Here is a 22,587-nt window from a genome sequence, read left to right as displayed (position 1 = left end):
ATGCTGACCTTTCTTTTCTGCTGTTTTCTCCTAAGTTGTTACCCTGGGCACTTAGTTCTTTGTTTTTATAATTTTGTTTGTTCTTACATAAGCATTTAGATGAAGTACAATGGCATTAGCTTCATCTCATGTGCATTTTCGGATCATTATCATAAGTATTTTTAAATTTTCACTATTATTTATTTAGAGCCATTAATTAAAGTATAATGTTATATAATTCGAAACAGAGTTTTTGTTCAATTATCTCTTTGTTTTTAAGAGGGCTTTAATTAACTTTATTTTTCTTATATAAAATTATGTGGTAGCCACAGCTGGAGCCTGGGTCTTCTACAAGGAGATTCCCAGTGTCCGTCTTTACAAGGCAGTCTGTGAATGCCTGATAAGGAGATTTAGAGAACACAGTGCCTTTCCAGAGGTCATGGATAAGATAGCTGTAGAACTTGGAAATGACATCAAAAGTGGCCTTGTCAAAGGCGTCTGGATGGTTCATTGGGTTATGTGGCCAACTCTTGATTTCTGCTCAGGTCAGGATCTCATGGTTTGTGAGTTTGAGCCCCAAGTCAGGCTCTAGGCTTGATAGCATGGAGCCTGCTTGGAATTCTCTCCTTTTCTCTCTCTGCCTCTCTCTCTCTCTCTCTTTCAAAATAAATAAACTTAAAGAAAAGTTGCCTTGTTGAAGTTTCCCAGGTGGCAATGCACCCCCTGGTCAACCTATAGCAATTGTCAATACCAGCCATCATCAGTAGTTTCTTGGACACAGGAGCTGAGACAATGCCAATGCCTCTGGGAGCCAGATGAGGTACCCCAGCACAGAGCCACAGGGCCTGGTCACCTTGTATGGGGCAGTGTGGGGCTTGCCAATCTTGTTTGCCCCGTAGCCTCGCTGCATAAAGCAACAGAAAGCTTGTCCAGGATGATGGCCCCAGGGACGGCAGTGGCTACCTCCCTGGAGCACTTAATAACACTGAAACCAATGTGTTCATGGTTTATGACATTTAAAAAGTATTTTAAATGCTTTAAATTTATTTCTGAGAGAAAGAGAGCATGAGCAGGAGAGGAACAGAGAGGGAGGGAACGATAAAGTCAGAAACAGGCTCTGGGCTCTGAGCTGTTAGCATAGTGCCAGTTGTGGAGCTCGAACCCACGAATTACGAGATCGTGGCCTGAGCTGAAGTCATACACTCAACCGACTGAACCACCCAGGTGCCCCTAAATGTGTTCACTGTAATCTCCAATCGTAACAATGCCTTGAACCTGGTCCACAGGCCAACATGGGTCTGCTTTTGCAAAGGCATAATTTTCAAAACTTTAAGAGATGCCCCCAGGAAAAAGTCAATGATTTTAGATTCCTTGATGGGCATAGGGAAGAGTTAGATCTCCTTTAAGGACCTGATCTTCACATCCTTGGCCAGGTGGCCTAGCTTGTTGACAGGCACCTACTCCTTTTCCCCTGCCTTGCCTCTGTGAGTTGTGGCACCTCAGCTTCAGCCTCAACCTGGCCCACGATGCCATAGCTGCATTATCTACCATTTGGTGTTTTCTCAGAGATGAAGTGTTCAGTTATCTCCTGTTATTGATTTCTAGTATCTCTCATCATGATTAGAAAAATTGGTTCTGTAAGTTCAACTCTGATATTTACTGAAATATGCTTTATGGCACAGACTATGATGAACTTTTGGAAATTACATCTGCAAAAAAGGAGCATGTATTATTAAAAAGCATATTATTAAGAATGCCAAATATATTTGTGATCACAAGTAGGCAGTGATTAGTATTAGCAGAAAGAAAGTTGTTAAGCTATATTGTTAAGTTAAAAATAAAGAAATAAAATGGAAAGGGAAGGAAGCACTATTAATGATTGAACAGATACTGCTATTTTTTATTCATTATTCATTTTTCTGTTTTTAGAATTCTTGAAGTTTTAATAGGCATATATATAGCTTCTCAGCTATAGATTTCATCCTCAACTGCCTGAGCAGTGACATATTGCCATGATAGTATTTCAGGCCAATGGAATATGAGAATATGTGATTTGTAAAACATCCTTAAACAAGGACTGCTTGCCCTAGATTTCCTCTCAGCTAATCTGTTGTCTGGGAAAGTCTTAATTAGAGCAGGTGGCTTGATGCATAGGTAGCAGTCATATATTCACGATGGAACAAACAACTTATTTGATTCAAAGTTCATAGTATTGGTCTGTGAATTGGCTCAAGTCTGGGAATTGAGTAAATCATGAAGGTTTCTTACTTGAGATTAGTAAAACATTCATCTCTCTCAATCCTAGGGTCCCTATAATCACTTAGCCCCCCACCCAAAATCTGTGTCAAAATATTCTGATTACTGCAAACCCTGCTGCCCCTTACGATGACCATGTTCACCCAGCTTCAGATGATGAAGCAATATCTGCAGCCCTGGGAACCTATTTTCTCATTTAGATCTGAAAACTCACTGCAATGACAGTATCTTCAACTTTAATCTTTGACTTGCAGATAACAGCCAATTAATACAGAGGTCTTTCTTTAAGAAAAACAAAAGTTTACTTGTTTTCAGACTGAGAGAGCAGAGAAGGGAAAGAGGGAGGGGGGAGAGAGAGAGAGAGAGAGAGAGAGAGAGAGAACCCCACGCAGGCTCTATGCTGTCAGTGCAGAGGCCGATGCAGGACTCAAACTCATGAACAGTTAAGATCATGACCTGAGTCGAAACCAAGAGTTGGATGCTTAACCAACTGAGCCACCCAGGTGCCCCACTAGAGCTTTTCTGATGAGGTGGATGCTTTTCAAACAAATTTTGAAAAGCTCAAGTTTTGCTCAAGTTATTAGTGGGGTATATGTCCTCTAGATTTTTCCAAGTGACAAAATTTAGGAACAGCAAGATCATACAAAATAAATTTATATTTACACTCATCTCCTTGAACCTTTAGATTTTCCCATTATAGAACAACAAGTATGTTCTGATATCTCAACTTCATTTAATGCAGGGCACTTTTGAGCCCAGGTTTTATTCAAACAAATGAGTAAAGTGTTAGAGCTATGTTCTTATATTCAAAATAACACATTCAATATTGTTAATATTCAGAATTTATTGTTCAGGGTCTTTTTGATCAGTGTACCCACATCAAGTCAATTCAGCCAGATCTGACCATATATTTTTCATCCCTCGTATAGCACTGTTAATCTTATTGTCACCTGAATTCATCAGGTCTATGTCAATACAGCCTGGTAAAATTCTTTGTTGTGTCTCGTGCATCCTGTCAGGTTAGACTTTGTAGTCACCCTTTTGTGGTCTGCTGCATCTATTTGGAAGTCTAAGTGCAGAAAAAAGTAGTGGATGTAGAAACTAAGAACAGGCATCCACCTAAGAAGCCACGGTCAGGTGAGATCTTTATGGAGAGATAAGGCAATACTTAGCTAATCCCTTCATTGGGGAGGATTTTGCTACTTCTACCCACAAAAGAAGTTCAAAAAGAAGTTTCAAGGTATTAATTCATCAGAATCCATCCATAAGTCTACACAGCAATTCAAAACCCCACGCATGCCTGATCATGAGAAGGTGACTATCTGAAAACCAAGAAGATAAGCTTTGCCAAAAATCAGCCCTGTTGGTACAACGATCTTGGAATTCCAGGGTCCAGAGCTGTGAGAGGATAGTTATATGTTGTTCGAGCCATCCAATCTATGACATTTTGTTATGGCATCTCAGGCTGACTAAAACACCATTAAAATCAAGCTTTAAGTACTAGTATTAATGTGAAGTAAAAAAGAGAGTAAAAACGATGTGTCTCTATCACCATAATATTGAACATAGAAAAGTAAATATACAAATACTTTATACATTGAGGGCAGACTGGAAAGAACTACCATAAAATTAGTTTAGTAAGAATTCTTGTAAACCACTCTTTTTTGGGGTGAGCAAAGCCTTGTTTTCCCAAAAAGCTTCACATTGATGAGTCATTAGACTTTAGCTCCATTCTGGCTGGCAACATCTGTTCAGAATGTCCCAGTTAATTTCATGCAGTCTGTGGCTGCTGTGTGTAACCCTGCCTGTACGAAGAAAAGCTGGGTTGCACCTCTGGAGGGTGGAGGGGGGTGGGGAAAGAGAGTAAGAAATGACACTGTAACTGTTCATTGAGAAAAGGAAAATGATACAGGACTCTAAGTTTAGACTCTTTGAAAAGAGATAATAATAGGGTCCTTCATACTTAGAATGTATCCAGTAGTAAACCTAAAACTTAGTACTAGAACATGTTCTTCTGCTTCTAGCTGTTTTAATTTAGAAACAAAGAAAGTCTTGGGGCACCCAGAGTTAGTGGGTTAAGTATCTGACACCTGGTTTGGGCTCAGGTCATGATCTCACAGTTTCATGGGTTTAAGCCCTGCATGACCCTCGGCACTAGCAGTGTGGTCTACTTGGGATTCTGTTTCCTCTCTCTCTGACACGGTCTGTGTCTCTCTCAAAATAAATAAACTTTTTTATAAAAAGAAAAAGTCACCAGTCATTGTATCATCTCTCCAACTAACATTGATTTAGTGTCCAATTGGTATTTTACTTTAGAAGCCCTTTTTTTAACCTCATTCTTTTTAGTAATTCAGTTTTTAACTTCAAAATATGTACAACTTACTTAGAAATGATTTTGTGAAGTTAATCAGAAGTATCACAGCCAAAAGGATGCACCTTGAAATTGACCTAAGGCACAAAGATGCTGTTGCAGTGTTAAATAACATTGTGCTATCCCTTCTTGTACAAAAGCAAGAGGAGTTATCTTTCCACACAAATAATTTGATCCTAATCTCAAGCAGCTGACACTCCTCTGCAGACCCATTGTCTATCCCTCTAAAAATTTACACAGTGTAAGTCTTACTGCCCTTCTTTCCAATGCTTCTTAGCTATCCATTGAATAGTAGTCCTAATCTTTTAGAAGCTTCATGACTTTAAACGAGGGACTGAACAAAAGAGTTAAAACAAGCTCACGTGGTTTTCTTTTCGTTATTATAAATACTTTCAGCATTATCTGTGCTGAATTGGCTCACAAGTTAGAAATCAAATATAGATGTATATACGTGTGTGTATAGGTATATATATTTGCTATTGTTCTTTTTTTGTTAAATATAGACAGAAGCTACTATATCCTCCATGAGCTGAATGGGAAGACTACAAAATAGAAAACTATTGGGGAGATGGGCAAGATATTGGAGAAGTAGGGAGCTCTGTACATTTCGCCTGCACCCATTTCTCAGAGAAGGCCTGAAGTCATAGGACAGTGAGCCACAGGAATTTGGGAAGAGAAAGAGACAGAGTACACTGGGAAGGAAACCTCATAAGTGCGTGAGTGCGAACTGGGGAAGATAAAAGCGGGACGGGACCCAGAGATAGGGAGGGGCGGTGGGGGGAACCCCGCTTGCGTGCAGCTGTGGTGAGTGATTAACCTTTGAGTGGTGGTGAGCTGCCGTGAGTCCAGGGGAAAGGAAAGAAAGCTGAGATTGCTCATAGAACCGTCCCTGGAGAAGAGAAAAAAACCTTGGCTTGGAAAGAATGTTTTTTTAGCTCTGGCTGGGGTGCTGACTTTAATTTTTTTTAATGCTTTATTTATTTCTAGGAGAGAGAGAGAGAGAGACAATGTGAGCAGGGAGGGTCAGAGAGAGAGGGAGTCACAGACTGAAACAGGCTCCAAGCTCTGAGCTGGCAGTCAGCACAGAGCCCGATATGGGGCTCAAACCCACAAACCGCGAGATCATGACCTAAGCGAAAGTCGGACGCTTAATCGCTAAGCCACCCAGGTGCCCCTGGGGTGCTGACTTTAAACTAGGTGCCCTGGTCACAGAAGGTACCAGAAAAACTGAACTGCCGTGCGCCCGGCACCATCCATGGCGGCGGCGGCCCAGTGAAGCATCAGCAACGCCTGCGGTGGTGGTACCGGCGCCTGTGAAGCTGCAGCAGCACATGCGACAGCAGCCAGCTGAAGCGGCGGCAGCGGCGTGCTGCGGCAACCCGGACTCTGCGGACATGAAGTTGCTATGTTCCCCGAACGCACTCGGGTTGTATCGCTGCTTGACCCCGGCGGATCTGAGGCTGTGACACTTCCCCCACCACCCACTCAACCCCTGGCAACAGGGAAGCAGTGACCTGAGGGCTGTTCAGGGCGGTATTACAAACACCGCGGACTGGGACATGGAAAGAGGCAGGGCGTGGGGCATAGAACTCAGCCCACCTTGCCTACATGCTCAGCATAGGGAGATCCGACCGAAGAAGTAATATGCAACACTTGGTTGAGAAGGGACTGGGACGACACCATTCTTCTGCCCACAATCACCAAGGTGGGGCATCAGGGTGGCCAGTGGACACAGTGGAGACAAGACCTGCCTACACCAAACCACTCCCATCCCTTCCAGATAGCTGTTTTGTTGTTGTTACAGCTGTTTTTACCGGAGCCTGGGTTTGCATGTTTATTGGCTTTGTCTGTGCCTTTGTGTACCTTTGTTCCCTCTGTGGTTGTCTGTTTTCTTTTTCCAGGGCTGCCTCAAGAAACAAGCCAAACTACACATGGTGGAGAGTCCCTAATACCACTACCAGTAGGGAAACAAAATAACCAAATGCTCAACAAGAGAAACCAAGAGACACCATCCAAAGAACACTTCCTGAACAGACAGGCCATGAACAGTCCAAGAGCCCTCTCTAATACAGCAGAACTTGCAGGGGCCAGTGTACAACAAGCTTTTAAAATTAACAAGAGATAGAAAGCTAACCAAAACGACGAAATTATTCCTCCAAAGAAATACCAGGGAGAAATGACAGCTAGAGAACTGCTCAAAACAGATATAAAAAACATAACTGAACAAGAACTTAGAACAATAATCATAAAATTAATCACTGGGCTTGAAAAAATCATGGAGGACATCAGAGAAACTATGGCTACAAACAATATGGAGCTTAAAAATAGTTATGAGGAATTTAAAAGTGCGATAAATGAGATACATAATAAACTGGAGGTATCCAATGCACGGATTGAAGAGGCAGAAAGGAGAATAAGTGATTTAGAAGACACTATTCCAGAAAAAGAAGAAACTGAGAAAAAAGAGAGATAAACTGATCCAGGCACATGAAAGAAGAGTTCGAGAGCTCAGCAATACAATCGAACGGAACAATATCCGTATCATAGGAATTCCAGAAGAGGAAGAGAGAGGGAAAGGTGCTGAAGGAGTCCTGGAACAAATTATAGCAGAGAACTTCCCCAACCTGGAGAGGGAAGTAGAAGTTGAAATTCGAGAGGCACAGAGAACTCCCCTTGGACGTAACTTGAATCGATCTTCTGCACAACATATCGTAGTGAAACTGGCAAAATATAAGGACAAAGAGAGAATTCTGAAAGCAGCTAGGGAGAAAAGGGCCCTCACATACATNAAAGACATTATATAATAATTACAGGGTCCATCCATCAGGAAGCACTAACAATCATAAATGTCTATGCACTGAATATGGAAGCACCTAAATATTTGAAACAATTAGTCACAAACAGAAACAAGCTTATAGATAAGAATGTGCTAATAGCAGGAGAATTTATTACTCCGCTTACAGCAATGGATAGATCAACGAGACTGAAAATCACTAAAAAAACAATGGACTTGAATGACACATTGGACCAGAGGGATTTTACAGATATATTTAGAACTCTACATCCTGAGGCCAGGGAATTCACTTTCTTCACAAGTGCGCATGGCACATTCTCCAAGAGAGATCACATACTGGGACATAAAGCAGCCCTCAATAAATATAAAAGAATAGAGATCAGACCATGCACACTCTCAGATCATAATGCTTTGAAACTTGAAATCAATCACAGGAAGAAGTCTGGAAAACCTCCAAAAACATAGAGGGTAAAGAACACCCCACTAAAGAATGAATGGGCCACTCATGCAATTAGAGAAGAAATTTAAAAAACATATGGAAACAAATGAAAATAAAAACACAACAATCCAAACTCTATGGGATGTGGCAAAGGCAGTCCTAAGAGGAAAGTACATTGCACTCCAGGCCTATTTCAAGAAATTAGAAAAAGCGCAAATCCAAAATCTAACAGTGCACCTAAAGGAACTAGAGGCAGAGCAACAAGATCGCTCTAAATCCAGTAGAAGAAGAGAAATAGTAAAAATCAGAGCAGAAATAAACAACATAGAGACCAAAGAAACAATTGAACAGATCAATGAAATCAAGAGTTGGTTTTTTGAAAAAATAAACAAAACTGACAAACCTCTAGCCAGGCTTTTCAAAAAGAAAAGAGAGAGCACCCAAATAGACAAAATCATGAATGAAAATGGACTTATTGCAACCAACCCATTAGAAATACAAGCAATTATCAGGGAATACTATGAAAAATTATATGCCAACAAACTGGACAACTTAGAAGAAATGGGCAAGTTCCTAAACACACGCTCACTACCAAAATTCACACGGGAAGAGATAGAAAATCTGAACAGACACATAGCTAGTGAAGAAATCGAAACAGTTATCAAAAATCTTCCAACAAATAAGAGCCCTGGACCTGATGGCTTCCCTGAGGAATTCTACCAGACATTTAAAACAGAATTCATACCAATTCTTCTCAAGATATCCCAAAAAAATAGAAATTGAAGGAAAACTTCTGGTTTCATTTTATGACCCAACATCACTCTGATTCCCAAGCCAGACAGAGATCCAGCTAGAAAAGAGAACTACAGGCCAATATCCTTGATGAATACAGATGCAAAAATCCTCAACAAGATACTTGCAAATCGAATCCAACAGCACATAAAAAGAAGTATCCACCAAGATCAAGTGGGACTCATTCCTGGGTTACAGGGCTGGTTCAATATTCGCAAATCAATCAATGGGATACATCACATCAACAAAAGAAAAGAAAGAAAACATATGATCCTGTCGATAGATGCAGAAAAAGCATTTGACAAAATACAGTATCTCTTTTTAATAAAGACCCTCAAGAAAGTCAGGATAAAAGGAACTCACTTAACATCATAAAAGCCATCTATGAGAAGCCCTCAGCTAACATCATCCTCAATGGGGAAAAACTGAGAGCTTTACCCCTGAGATCAGGAACAGACAGGGATGTCCACTCTCACCACTGTTGTTTAACATGGTGCTGGAAGTCCTAGCATCAGCCATCAGACAACAAAAGGAAATCAAATGCATCAATATTGGCAAAGAAGTCAAACTTTTACCTTTTGCAGACGACATGAAAACCTGGCAGACTCCACCAGAATCCTACTAGAACTGATCCAAGAATTCAGCAGAGTTGCAGGGTACAAAATCAACGTACAGAAATCGGTTGCATTTTTATACAATAACAATGAAGCAACAGAAAGAGAAATAAAAAAACTGACCCCCTTCACAATTGCACATAAAAACATAAAATACATAGAATTAAACCTAACCAAGGATATAAGAGATCTGTATGATGAAAACTGTAGGAAACTTATGAAGGAAATTGAAGTTGACACAAAGAAATGGAAAAACATTCCATGCTTATGGATAGGAAGAATAAATATAGTTAAAATGTCATTACCACCCAAAGCAATCTACACATTCAATGCAATCTCAATCAATATAGCACCAGCATACTTCTCAAAACTAGAACAAACTATCCTAAAATTTGTATGGAACCACAAAAGACCCCGAATAGCCATAGTAATGTTGAAGAAGAAAACCAAAACGTGAGGTATCACCATCCCAGACTTTAGCCTCTACTACAAAGCTGTCGTCATCAAGACAGTATGGTATTGGCACAAAAACAGACACATAGACCAATGGAATAGAACTGAGAACTCAGAAGTGGACCCAAAAGTATACAGCCAACTGATCTTTGACAAAGCAGTAAAGAATATCCAATGGAAAAAAGACAGCGTCTTTAACAGATGGTGTTGGGAGAACTGGACAGCAATATCCAGGAGAATGAAGCTAGATCATTTTCTCACACCATACATAATTATAAACTCAAAATGGATAAAGGACCTGAACGTGAGGTAGGAAACCTTCAAAACCCTAGAGGAGAAAGCAGGAAACAACCTCCTTGACCTCCACTGCAGCAATTTCTCCCTTGACACATCCCCAAAAGCAAAAGATTCAAGAGCAAAAATAAACGGTTGGGACCTCATCAAGATTAAAAGCTTCTGCCTGGCAAAGGAAACAATCCACAAAACTAATAGGCAACCGGCCGAATGGGAAAAGATAGTTGCAAATGACATATCAGATAAAGGGTTAATATCGAGAATCTATAAGGAACTCACCAAACTCCACACCTGAAAAACAAACAACCCAGTGAAGAAATGGGCAGAAGAGATGAACAGACACTTCTCCAAAGAGGACATCCAGATGGCCAACAGACACATGAAATGATGCTCAGCATCCCTCCTCATCAGGGAAATACAAATCAAAATCACACTGAGAGACCACCTCACGCCAGTCAGAGTGGCTAAAATTAGCAAATGAGAGGACTCTAGATGCTGGCAACAATGTGGAGAAACGGGCACCCTCCTACACTGTTGGTGGGAATGTAAACTGGTACAGCCCCTCTGGAAAACAGTGTGGAGGTTCCTCAGGAAACTAACAATAGAACTCCCGTATGACCCAGCAATAGCACTGCTAGGAATTTACCCAAGGGATACAGAAATGCTGATGCATAGGAGCACATGTACCCCAATGTTCATAGCAGCACTCTCAACAATGGCCAAAACATGGAAAAAGCCTAAGTGTCCATCAACGGACGAATGGATCAAGAAGATGTGGTTTATCTATACCATGGAATACTACATGGCAATGAGAAACAATGAAATCTGGCCATGTGTAGCAACATGGATGGACCTTGAGGGTGTTATGCTGAGTGAAATAAGTCAGGCAGAGAAGGACAGCTACCATATGTTTGCACGTATAGGACGATTAGGAGGAAGTTAACGGAGGACCATGGGGGAGAAGAAGGGGGGAAATAGTGGGGGAGAGGGAGAGAGGCAAACCATGTGAGACTCTGGAATGCTGAGAACAAACTGAGGACTGATGGGTGTGGGAGGGAGCGGAGGACATGGGCATGGAGAAGGGCATTTGTGGGGATGAGCACTTGGTGTTATATGGAAACCAACTTGACAATAAACTATTTTTAATAAATAAATAAATAAATGTAAAAAAAATATAATAGAGTGGGAAAAAATGAAATAAAATATGTTTGACATATAAATTGTACAAAAAAATAGAAAACTATTTTTTAAAATTTTTGTTTGATATTTTTGAAAGAGATAGAGAGATAGAGAGAGAGAGAGACAGAGAGACAGACACAAAATAAATGAGCAAAAACATGTGTGAGACAGAGGGAGACACAGAATCTGAAGCAGGCTCCAGGATTTGAGCTGTCAGCATAGAGCCTGACAGTGGGGTTTGATCTCACAAATCATGAGATCATGACCTGAGCCAAATTCAGACACTTAATCAACTGAGTCACCCAGGTGTCCCCAAAGTAGAAAGCTATTAAAGTGCCTTTCACCCTATACTTGGCTCTGCATGATTTACAAAATACACAGATGAGCATTGAGCCAGTCGATTTTACAATTTATATAATACACTTGCACAAGTGTCCTTTCTAGGCTCTCATGCATACTTGACTCATAACAGAAGGGCCTTAATATTTTCAGGGAGCTGCCTTTGCAATTACTTATTTCAAGGTAATTCTGAAAGAGACCTTTGAGTGTGTGTGTGAAAATGTACTTAAATAACTGAAAATCAGTATGAAGAGTTTGAGCGTGGTCTTGGAATATTTGCTCTTTTGATGAAATATATTATTTCATCAATATATGTGCTTTTTAGAGAGAAGCCAGGCAGTATACCATATATAAGGATAAATAAAATACCTACATTATAAAAACCAATGTATTAAAAAATTTGAGCCTAAAGAAGACACACAAATATACCCCTCTAACTTAAATATACTGTATCAAATTAATGCTAATAATAGTTTAATGTTTATTGCCCAATAACAGAGAGACATGCACCAATGAATAAAAATACTAGAGAAGTAATGTTACCAAGTTGACAACATAGATTATTCCTATCTTACTTTCCCTCAGAAGAACTAACAACCATTCCTGGACAAGGTATACCTGAGAAAATCCTAGAACACACAGGGGTAAGACTGAAGCAGCCACTAGTACCACAGAGACTTTTTTTTTTTAGAACCAAGAAAATCTGATTTTATTTATTTACCTGTTATTTTCTCAAGATAGCTAACATACATTGTAGTCTTGGCTCAGGAGTAGATTCTTGTGATTCATCACCCATTTTTACCCAACACCCTACCTCCATCAGCCTTCAGTTTATTCTCTGCACGTAAGAGTCTCTTATTATTTGCCTCCCTCTCTGTTTTTATCTTATTTTTCCATCCTTTCCCCATGCCCATCTGTTAAGTTTCTCAAATTCCTCATATGAGTGAAATCATATGATATGCATCTCTAACTTATTTCGCTCAGTATAATACCATCCATTTCCATCGACTTTGTTGCAAATGGCAAGATTTCATTCTTTTTCATGGCTGACTAGTATTCCATTGTCTATATATACCATATCTTCTTTATTCATAAATCAGTTAATGGACATTTGAACTCTTTCCATAATTTGGCTATTGTTGATAATGCTGCTATAAACATTGGGGTACATGTGCCTCTTTGAATCACTCCTGTATCCTTCAGATAAATTCTTAATAGTGCAGTTGCTGGGTCATAGAGTAATTCTGTTTTTAGTTTTCTGAGGAGCCTCCACACTGTTTTCCAGAGTAGCTGCATCAGTTTCCCTTCCCCCCAACAGTGCAAGAGGGTTCCCCTTTCTTCATATCCTCGCCAACATCTTTCGTTTCCTGAGTTATTAATTTTAGTCACTCTGGCAGGTGTGATGTGGTTTCACACTGTGGTTTTTATTTGTATTTACCTGATGATGAGTGATATTGAGCATCTTTTTATGTGTCTGTTTGCCATCTGGATGTCTTTGGAAAATGTCTATTCATGTCTTCTGCCCATTTCTTAACTGGATTATTTTTTGGGGGTGTGTTGAATTTGGAAAGTTCTTTATACATTTTGGATACTAACCCTTTAACTAAGATGTCATTTGCAAATATCCTCTCCCATTCCATTGGTTGCCTTTTAGTTTTGCTGATTGTTTCCTTTGCTGTGCAGAAGTCTTTAATCTTTATGAGGTCCCAATAATTTATTTTTGCTTTTGTGGGCCTTGCCTCTGGAGACAAGCCAAGCAAGAAGTTGCTGTAGCCGAGGTCAAAGAGATTGTTGACTGTTTTCTCCTCTAAGGATTTTGATGGCTTCCTGTCTTACATTTAGATCTTTCATCTATTTTTTTTAAATATTTTTATTTATTTCTAGGAGAGAGAGAGACAGCATGTGCAGGGGAGAGTCAGAGAGAGAGGGAGATACAGACTCTGAAATAGGCTCCAGGCTCTGAGCTGGCAGTCAGCACAGAGCCCGACGCGGGGCTCGAACCCACGAACCGAAAGATCATGACCCAAGCGAAAGTCGGACGCTTAACCGACTAAGCCACCCAGGGGCCCCGGATCTTTCATCTATTTTGAATCTATTTTTGTTTATGGTGTAAGAAAGTGGTCCAGGTTTATTCTTCCGCATGTTGTTGTCCAGTTCTCCCAGCACCATTTGCTAAAGAGTGATTTTTATTTCTTAAATACTGTGAAGCAAGTTGGGGGAAATGGTTCCCTGATGAGGGAGGAACATTGAACAAAGACCAGGCGCATCAGCAAAGGCTCAGGGTTGTAGTTGGGCTCTTCCTGCAGTCACTTTTGTATATCATCCCAGAGCTGCTGCCTGTAGCTCTCCTGAGCCTCTAGTGCCTCCAGATTCCAGTTCAGGTTCTCAGGGCTCATCAGAGACCAAGCTCCAGCTGTCCTAGCTGCCCAGCTCATGGCCTCTGAGAGAAGCAGCTGGGGTCCCAAGACAGACCACATTAGATGGATAAGTGAAATGGCAACATTTTGGAAAAAATATTGCTCTCCCTTCAAGATGGTGCAACATGACACTGACTGGTCTTCTCTATGCCTAAGTATTCCAGTGGGTAAAGAGAGGCTAAGACAGATATGTAATTCCCTCAGTGTTGTGGATCACTCACTTCTTGAGACCCTCTAATCTAGTCTCATCCTATAGTGATTGTGTGTGAATCTGCAGGGATAACCACTGGGAATCCAGTGGAAAAGAAAGAGAAAGAAGCTTGCAATAACCAGCACTCAGATTTGGGCCAACTGAGCTCCTACCTGCAGTACCCAGGTAGTTCCAACCACCACCTTTACTCACCTGCAGCATCAAGTCAGTGGCACAGTCTGACTAGGGAACCTGGCAATGTACAGGTCTACCTGATTTGGGTCTTCAAACAAATGGCCAGACCCTGGATCCTGGTCTGTCCCTGCCTAAGCAGGGAAGCAAATTCAAAACCCCACCCACTGAGAAGTATAGCTCCCAGCCATGCCTGACCAGCAAATCTGGCTTGAATACCTGGAAGCTGTATAGCCCAGCAACATTGGAGCAGGATTCTGATAGATAGAGTGGATCATTCAGAGGAAAGCCAGTGGCCCCAGTGAGCCAGGAAACCTGAGGAGTGGGTAGGCTCAATTCAAGACCACAAACAAAGATACTTGCCACATTTGGAGCCAGTTCTACTATTGGCCTATGAAGAGAAATTATTTCATTCATGGTCCTACCCATCGCTAAACGTGGCCTTCAGATCAAATCAGAGCACATTGAAATCCATGTAACCCATCCAACAGCCCATCATACAGGAGCACTTGATCAAAGAACACAGCCCATGGCTTAAGCCATCCACAGAGGAAAACAGGTGGCTCCATCTGGCCAGGAAATTCAGTGCAAAGTCTTGCCTAACTTATGTTCCCAAATAATGAGCTATGCAGGCCCCAGGAACCACTTTGCTACTCTACCAGGGAAGGGAGCTAATTCATAGTCTTGCCTATTGCTGAGCATCAAACCCAGTCCTGATCGCCCAGGAAGCCTGATCAGAAAATCCAGGAGACCATGGAGCCAATCCTATGGCCTATTTGGGTGGGGAAGCAAACCACCAGTCCTATCAAACTGTTCATAGCCAGTGGCACTCCCCACCCCAACCTCAGAGGTCAGGCTGCATCCTCACCAAAAAATAGATCCTGGTAGCAAGCCCACTTGCCCAAGAACTTTACAACATATCCATAAACCTAAACTGAGTTGACTGGTAAAAAGATGTTTCTGCCAAAGTGAACCTGTAAGGTATGGAAGACTGCCTACACAATATCCATATACCAACAAAATAAACAGGATGACAAAAATCAGGTAAACATGGCACTACCAAGGAAAAGTAATAAAACTCTAATAACTGACTCTAAAGAAATAGAGATGTATGAACTGTAAAAAAAAAAAATCAATATAATTCTCTTAAAGTTTAGTGAACCCTAAGAACACACAGACAACTAAATACAATCAGAAAAACAATTCATGGACAAAATAAGAAATTCAACAAAGACATTGAAACCATTAAAAAACAGAAATCCTAGAGCTCAAAACTTTAGTAACTAAACTGAAGAATTCAAACAAGATCTTCAGAATCAGATTTTAAGAAAGAATCACTGACCCAGAAGATAGACCATTTGAAGTTATCTGGCTAGAGATTCAAAAAGAAAAAGAATGAGAAATAATTAAGAAAGCTTTGGGAATTATAGGACACAATTAATGGAAACAATATCTACTTTATGGAAATTCCAGAAAAGAAAGAGACAGAAAGTACATTTAAAGCAATGATGGCTATGAACTTCACAAGTTAAGGCTTTGGCAAATTTCTCAACACAATCTTATCAAGCCAGGAGACAATAAAGTGATTAAATCCAAATACTGAAAGAACAAAACCTGACAACCAAGAGTCCTATACCTGGCAATGCTGTCCTTCAGAAATGAAGGAGAGCCCATGTCATGATCATACAGTTGTAAGTTTGAGCCCTACTTCAGGCTCTGTGCTGATGGCTCAGAGCCTGGAGCTTACTTCGAAATCTGTCTCCTTCTCTCTCTGACCCTCCCCTATTCGTACTCTGTCTCTATCAAAAATAAATAAACATTAAAAAATGTATAATAAAAAAATTTAAAAAAGAAATGAAGGAGAGATAAAGATTTGCCCAAACTAAATCACAGGGAGTGCATAACCACTACACTTGCCTTATAGGAAATGTTAAAGGAAGTTCTTTGAGTGGCAGTGAAAGGACACTAATTGAAATAATAAAAACATAAAGTATAAAGTTCACAGGAAATGGTAAATATATTTTAAAAGTAGGTAAATACAAATTTAAAAACACCAAATTACTAAATACAACCCTAAGTATAACCCTGAGAAATTACAACATAGTACTGCTTATACAATACAAAAATAGGTAAACTATAATATCAATAACAGAAAATGTGATGGGGAAGAGGAGTAAAAGTATCAAGTGTAGGGATGCTATTGAAATTAAGTTGTCATCAGTTTAAAATAGGGTTTTATAAGTTTTAGATTTTTAAATGTAAGCCTCAGAGTAATTACAAGGGCAAAACCTGTAGTAATTACTCAAAATTTAACATAATAAAGCAATTAAAACATACTGATACAAAAGACCACACATACACGCACAACTGAATGAGAGGTAAGGAAAAAATGAATATGCAAAACAGCCAGAAAAAAATTACCAAAGTGGCAATAGTAAGTCCTTACCTATCAGTAATTATATGTAAATAAATTAAATTCCCCAATCCAAAGGCATTCAACAAATAGATAAAAATAAAAGTTTCAATGATATGATGCCTATAAAAGACTCACTTTAGCCTTAAAGGCACATAGAGAGTGAGATGAGAAAAGAGATTTCAAACAAATACTATCAAAAAAATAATAATAATAAATCAGGGGTAACTTTATTTAAATCAGGCAAAACAGCCTTCAAACTAAAAATGATAAAAAGAGGCAAAGAAGGTTATTATGGAATTATGGGATAATACATGAAGAAGATATAACAAATGTAAATATTTAGGCACACAATATAGAGACGGCTAAATATAAATAGCCAAACTAACAGAGATAAAAGAAGAAAAAAATCAATGCAATAGTATTTGAGGATTTTTAATACCCACCCTCAACAAGGAATAGTACATCCAGACAGAGAATCGATAAGGAAACTAATTTGAACAAATGATCCTAAATGGGCCTAACAGAGATATGCAGAATATTCTACTCCATAATAGAAAAATACATTTTTCTCAAGTACACAAGGAACACACTCTAAGATATATCATATGTTAAGTGATGAAACAAGCCTCAGAAAATGCAAGAAAATTGAAATCATACCAGTTATAATCTCTGACTATAATGGTATGAAACTAGAAATCAGTAATAGGAGAAAACCTGGACAATTCATGAATGCAAGGAAATTAAACAATACTGTCCTGGATAACAATGGATCAAAGAAGAAGTTAAATGGAGAAATTTTTAAAAATCTTGAAACACAAAAATGAAAACAAAGTACACAAAATGTATGGGATATAGTCAAAACAGCTTAAAGAGGGAGAGTTTATAGCAATAAATGCCTACATTAAGAAAAAAGGAAGATTTGGGGTCCCTGGGTGGCTCAGTTGGTTGAGCATCCAACTTCAGTTCAGGTCATGATCTCATGGTTCATGGGTTTGAGCCCTGCATCAGGTTCACTGCTGTCAACAAATGCTGGCATGGAAATAGAGAAAACGGAATCCTGGTGCATCATTGTTGGGATTGTAAATTGATGTAGGTACCATGGAAAACAGTATGGACAGTCTTTCCTCAAAAAACTAACAACAGAACTAGTATACGATTCAGTTATTCTTCTTGTAGAAATATATCCAAAGGAAATGAAACCACCATGTTGAAGAGATACATGCACACCCTATTCATAGCAGCATTAATTGAAACAGTCAAAACATGGAAACAAACTAAATGTCCCTGGAAAGAAGAATAAAGAATGCACACACATGCATACACACACAACCACCCAACACACACACAAAACTAGGAAACTATTCAGCCATTAAAAAGGAAATTCTGTCCTTTGTGACAGTATGGATAGGCTTGGAGGATGTTATGCTAGATGAAATAAATCATACCGAGAAAGAGAAATACTTTCTGATCTCACTTGTATGTGCAAATCCTGAACAATAAACAAAAAAATTCATTCAAAAAGAGATCAGATTTGTGGTTATCAGAGGCAAGGGATGAGAGGATGAGGGAACAGGATAAAAGTGATCAAAAGGTACAAACATCCAGTTACAAATAAATTCTAGGGATGTAATATATAACATGATGACTATAGTGAATACAGCTTTATGGTACATTTGAAAGTCTTAAGAGTAAATCCTAAAAGTTCTCAATACAAGGGGGGAAAACATGTTTTCTTTTTTGTATCTATATGAGAGGAATGGATGTTACACTACATTTACTGTGTTAACCATTTCACAATATATGTAAGTCAAATAATTATGTTGTATACTCATACCTGTAGAGTGATGTATGTCAATATAGATCAGTAAAATGGGAGGTAAAAGAAAATACCAATGAGCAAATATGAATCACACGATAAAGTAAAATTTATACTATATCATATGCGTTTTAAATCTTGGATGCAGTTTTTTCTCACATGTGTTTAATGTTTAAAACCCCGAGGATTTCACAGAACTGATCAAAATAGCTTTACTGAGGGTAAACTTAATGCTTCCAAGTGTCACCATAAAGGACTCTGTCTTCATAACTGATTTATATAGTGACTGAGCTTCTGATTATAGGGAGCTAGTGAAATGGACACTGGTGTGCCTTCTAATCCTTTATACAGTTGCTTTCACATCCAATAACATTCTGCCTTCCTGAAACAACAATCTGGAAATCCACACTTACTACCAAGATTGCCATTTCAAATGAGGTATTTTTATTATTTCTTTCTTGCTTTAGATGTGGCAAAAGCTATCATGTAAATGAAAATGCCAACACTCCTTGCTGAATAATGGCTTATCAGGCTGTATAAGCATTCCTGAGAATACAATGGAAGAGCTTATAAAACCACTTGATTTTTTGCCAAGATATTTGTAAAAAAAATAAAGCACAGTTTATAAAAATATAGCTAGACCAACTATTTGAAAATAACACATCAGCCATTCTCCTTAGAAATAACAGTGGAGGGAGGAACAGTGTAAAGACTAAGATTCAGGTGAAGGACATGCTCCTCCTACCTGATGACTAACCAGCAAAGCACTTTGGCATCTGGCAAATGCAAATTTATTTTATTTTTTGAAGCAGCACAAAGATTCTAAGCTTTGGGAATTTAATAAAACTGGCTTTGCTTTCAGGTCTTTCTAAGTAGACCTAACCCAAAAGGCTACTAAAGTCAACAGAATGAATGAATGAATCAACCAATCAATAAAACCTGAAAAAAGATCCTTAATCAATGATGGCTGTTTTATTCTCTTTTTTAATAGGTGTTTCATACGGAAATAAGGGGAGTTCTACTCATGGAAACATTTTACAAAGGAAAAAACATAATGAGGCTTTATTTCTATCATCATCATCCACATGTTGTGAAACAAAGCATGCACTAGAATCTATGAAACATATTTTTGTCCTTCCTTTTCTGCCCGGTTTCACTTTGGACTATTACGAGAATAATACAGTAGCAAAAATAGCCATCTTTATACTCCCCCAAACATTCCTGGACTGTTAACATTCCCTCTTTCTCCCTATTTTTCCTTCCCTTTCCAGCTCTCGCTCTCCCCATATGACCACATCATTTGGTCATATATTGTGTAAGTGTTATTTGTAGATTGAATAGCAGTTTACTCCTAAACACTTTACATTTATCATGATGAAAATAAGAAGTTTATCCTATGTCAACACAATAAAATAACCACACACACAATAATGTAACATTAATATTATATAATCATTTGATGCATAGTCCATAGTTTCCAATTATTCCAATGTCTTAACCAGTGTTTATTTTCCAGGATTTATTTATCATGTCTTATAAAAGTGTTTTACATGGGCTTTTAAAAACATTTGTAATTGTTTTATTAATATTGACTTTCAGATACAATTTGAGATAAGAGTAGCTTTTTTAAATTATTAATCATAATTTCTAGAGCAAATCATGTTATCTTATAGAATTTTTTTTGAAAAATAGAAATTTAATTAAAAGCCAACAATAACTTTTCAGACATGCTATAGACTATGCAAAGATACTTACACATTGGAAATTACTGCCAAAATATAAGACATCCATGGCAAATTATGATGTATCATGAGATATAATTCAGAGTAATGGAACGAGTGTTTGGAGCACCTCCCCAACATCCGTATGATGAAATTTTTACCCCAATGTGATGGTTTTAGTAGATGGGACCCTTGGGAAGTGATTAATTCATAAAGGCTCCACCCTCATGAATGTGATTAGTGTCCTTATAAAAGGGATCTCAGAATTCCCTCACTCCTTCTGTCTTTAAGGACACAAAGAGGTAAATGTTAATGAACCAGGAAGCAGTCTGCATCAAACATGGAATCTGTTGGTGCCTTGATCTTCAACTTTCTAGCATCCAGAACTGTGAGAAATGTCTATATTTAAAAGCCACACAGCCTATGGTATTTTGTTACAGCAACCTAAACAGAATAAGATAGAAATAAAGGTATGGCATCCCATACCAAAAGGAAACTTTATTTAAAATAATATTGGAGGTGCCTGGGTGGCTCAACTGGTTGAGCATCCAACTGCGGATTTTGGCTTGGGTCATGATCCCAGAGTCATGGAATTGAGCCACATGTCAGGCTCTGCATCAAGCATGCAGCCTGCTTAAGATTCTTTCTCCCTCTGCTTGCATGCTCTCCTACTTGAATGCTCTCTAAAATAAATTAAAAATTATATAAATATGTAAAATAAGCAACATTGGCTTCTATAAAAACCTCAATTATTTTCCTTATTTAATTATCTTTTTTTTTTTTTGAGAGAGAGAGTGAAAGAGAGAGAGAGAAGGTGCAAGCAGGGGAGAGGGGCAGAGAGAAAGAGAGAGGGAAAGAATCTTAAGCAGGCTCTACATTCAGTGTAGAGCCTGAAGTGGGGATCAGTCCCCAAATGCCTGGGATCATAACCTGAGCTGACATCAAGAGTTGGATGATCAACCAACTGAGCCAACAAGGTGCCCATTAATCATCTTGGAATAATTACAAACTGAGTAGAAAACTGTCTAATTAAACACTACTTAGTTACTTAGACCAAGAGAATACTTAAACTTATTAAATGTAAACTATAAAAAGCCACCTCTCTCTTCATATACACAGAAGCAAAAATCTAACCTAAGTTAGAATTTTTAATTTTACAACAGTACATTTTTTTTTTCAGTTCTATTTTTTTTTTAATAGTTTATTGTCAAATTAGTTTCCACATAACACTCAGTGCTCATCCCCAAAGTGTCCTCCTCCATGCCCATCCCCCCCTCCCCCCACATCCATCAGTCCTCAGTTTTTGTCAGCATTCAAAAGTCTCTCATGGTTTGCTTCTCTCCCTTTCCCCCACCATTTCCGCCCTTCTTCTCCCCCTTGTTCCTCCGTCAAGTTCCTCCTAATCCTCCTATACGTGCAAACATATGATATTTGTCCTTCTCTGCCTGACTTATTTCGCTCAGCATAACACCCTCAAGGTCCATCCATGTTGCTACACATGGCCAGATTTCATTGTTTCTCATTGCCATGTAGTATTCCATGGTATAGATAAACCACATCTTCTTGATCCATTCATCTGTTGATGGACACTTAGGCTCTTTCCATGTTTTAGCTATTGTGGAGAGTGCTGACAACAGTACATTTTTAAAAATAGGCATATATGCTGTTTATAAAATGTTTCTAAATCATCTATTATTTTCTTTAAATCTTTCTTCTAGGGCAAGCCTGAAGGTTGGAAGACAAAATGAAAATTCAGATAGCTTATTCCCTACAGAGATGTATCAAACTGTGTGTAAAACAAGTCACCTAAAGCCAATAGCAAAGAAATGCTCACTGCTGATTCCTACTGCCCTGTGAATATCCTATGGTAGAAGAAGATGAACTGGAAGTACTAATCTTCCTAAAGTTTTACAGCCTACCATATTGATTTCTAGTTTAAATTTCATCTTTTTTTAATCTCACAGCTTTCTTTTCACTCACATTTGATTAGTTTGTATTTTTACAAGTTAATTTGAATTTTACAGTAAGTTGTTAAAATAGTTTTATGAGTTGTCAGGTTAATATTTAATATTTTGGTATACTGTAGAGAAACCTCAACCTGGGAGTCTTAAAGATCAAAACAAAATAAAATCCATATAATTAGCTTCAATTGGAACAGCTTTTTCTTAAAACTTTGCATGCTGTTTTATTCTGCAAAAGTGATTCAAATTTCTTTTCATCTCATTACAAATTTTGTTGGCTAACAAATTGTAACTACACTCTTTGATTTAGTGTATTTTGTCTTTAAATCTTTTGGTGTATGTTGCCATCTTTGCTTACATCTAT

The 22,587-nt window shown here is 38.7% G+C and overlaps 1 pseudogene; it reads right to left on the bottom strand.

Annotated features, from left to right (window-relative positions):
- Positions 1–294: 294 nt before the first annotated feature.
- The window catches only part of LOC144236857 (small ribosomal subunit protein uS5-like), a 186,448-nt pseudogene continuing 164,155 nt past the window's right edge, over positions 295–22,587 (bottom strand).

The sequence above is a fragment of the Crocuta crocuta genome, unplaced genomic scaffold, assembly GCF_008692635.1.
Source record: "Crocuta crocuta isolate KB4526 unplaced genomic scaffold, BGI_CrCroc_1.0 scaffold226, whole genome shotgun sequence".
Lineage (NCBI taxonomy): Eukaryota > Metazoa > Chordata > Mammalia > Carnivora > Hyaenidae > Crocuta > Crocuta crocuta.
This window is presented reverse-complemented; position numbering and strand designations above follow the sequence as displayed.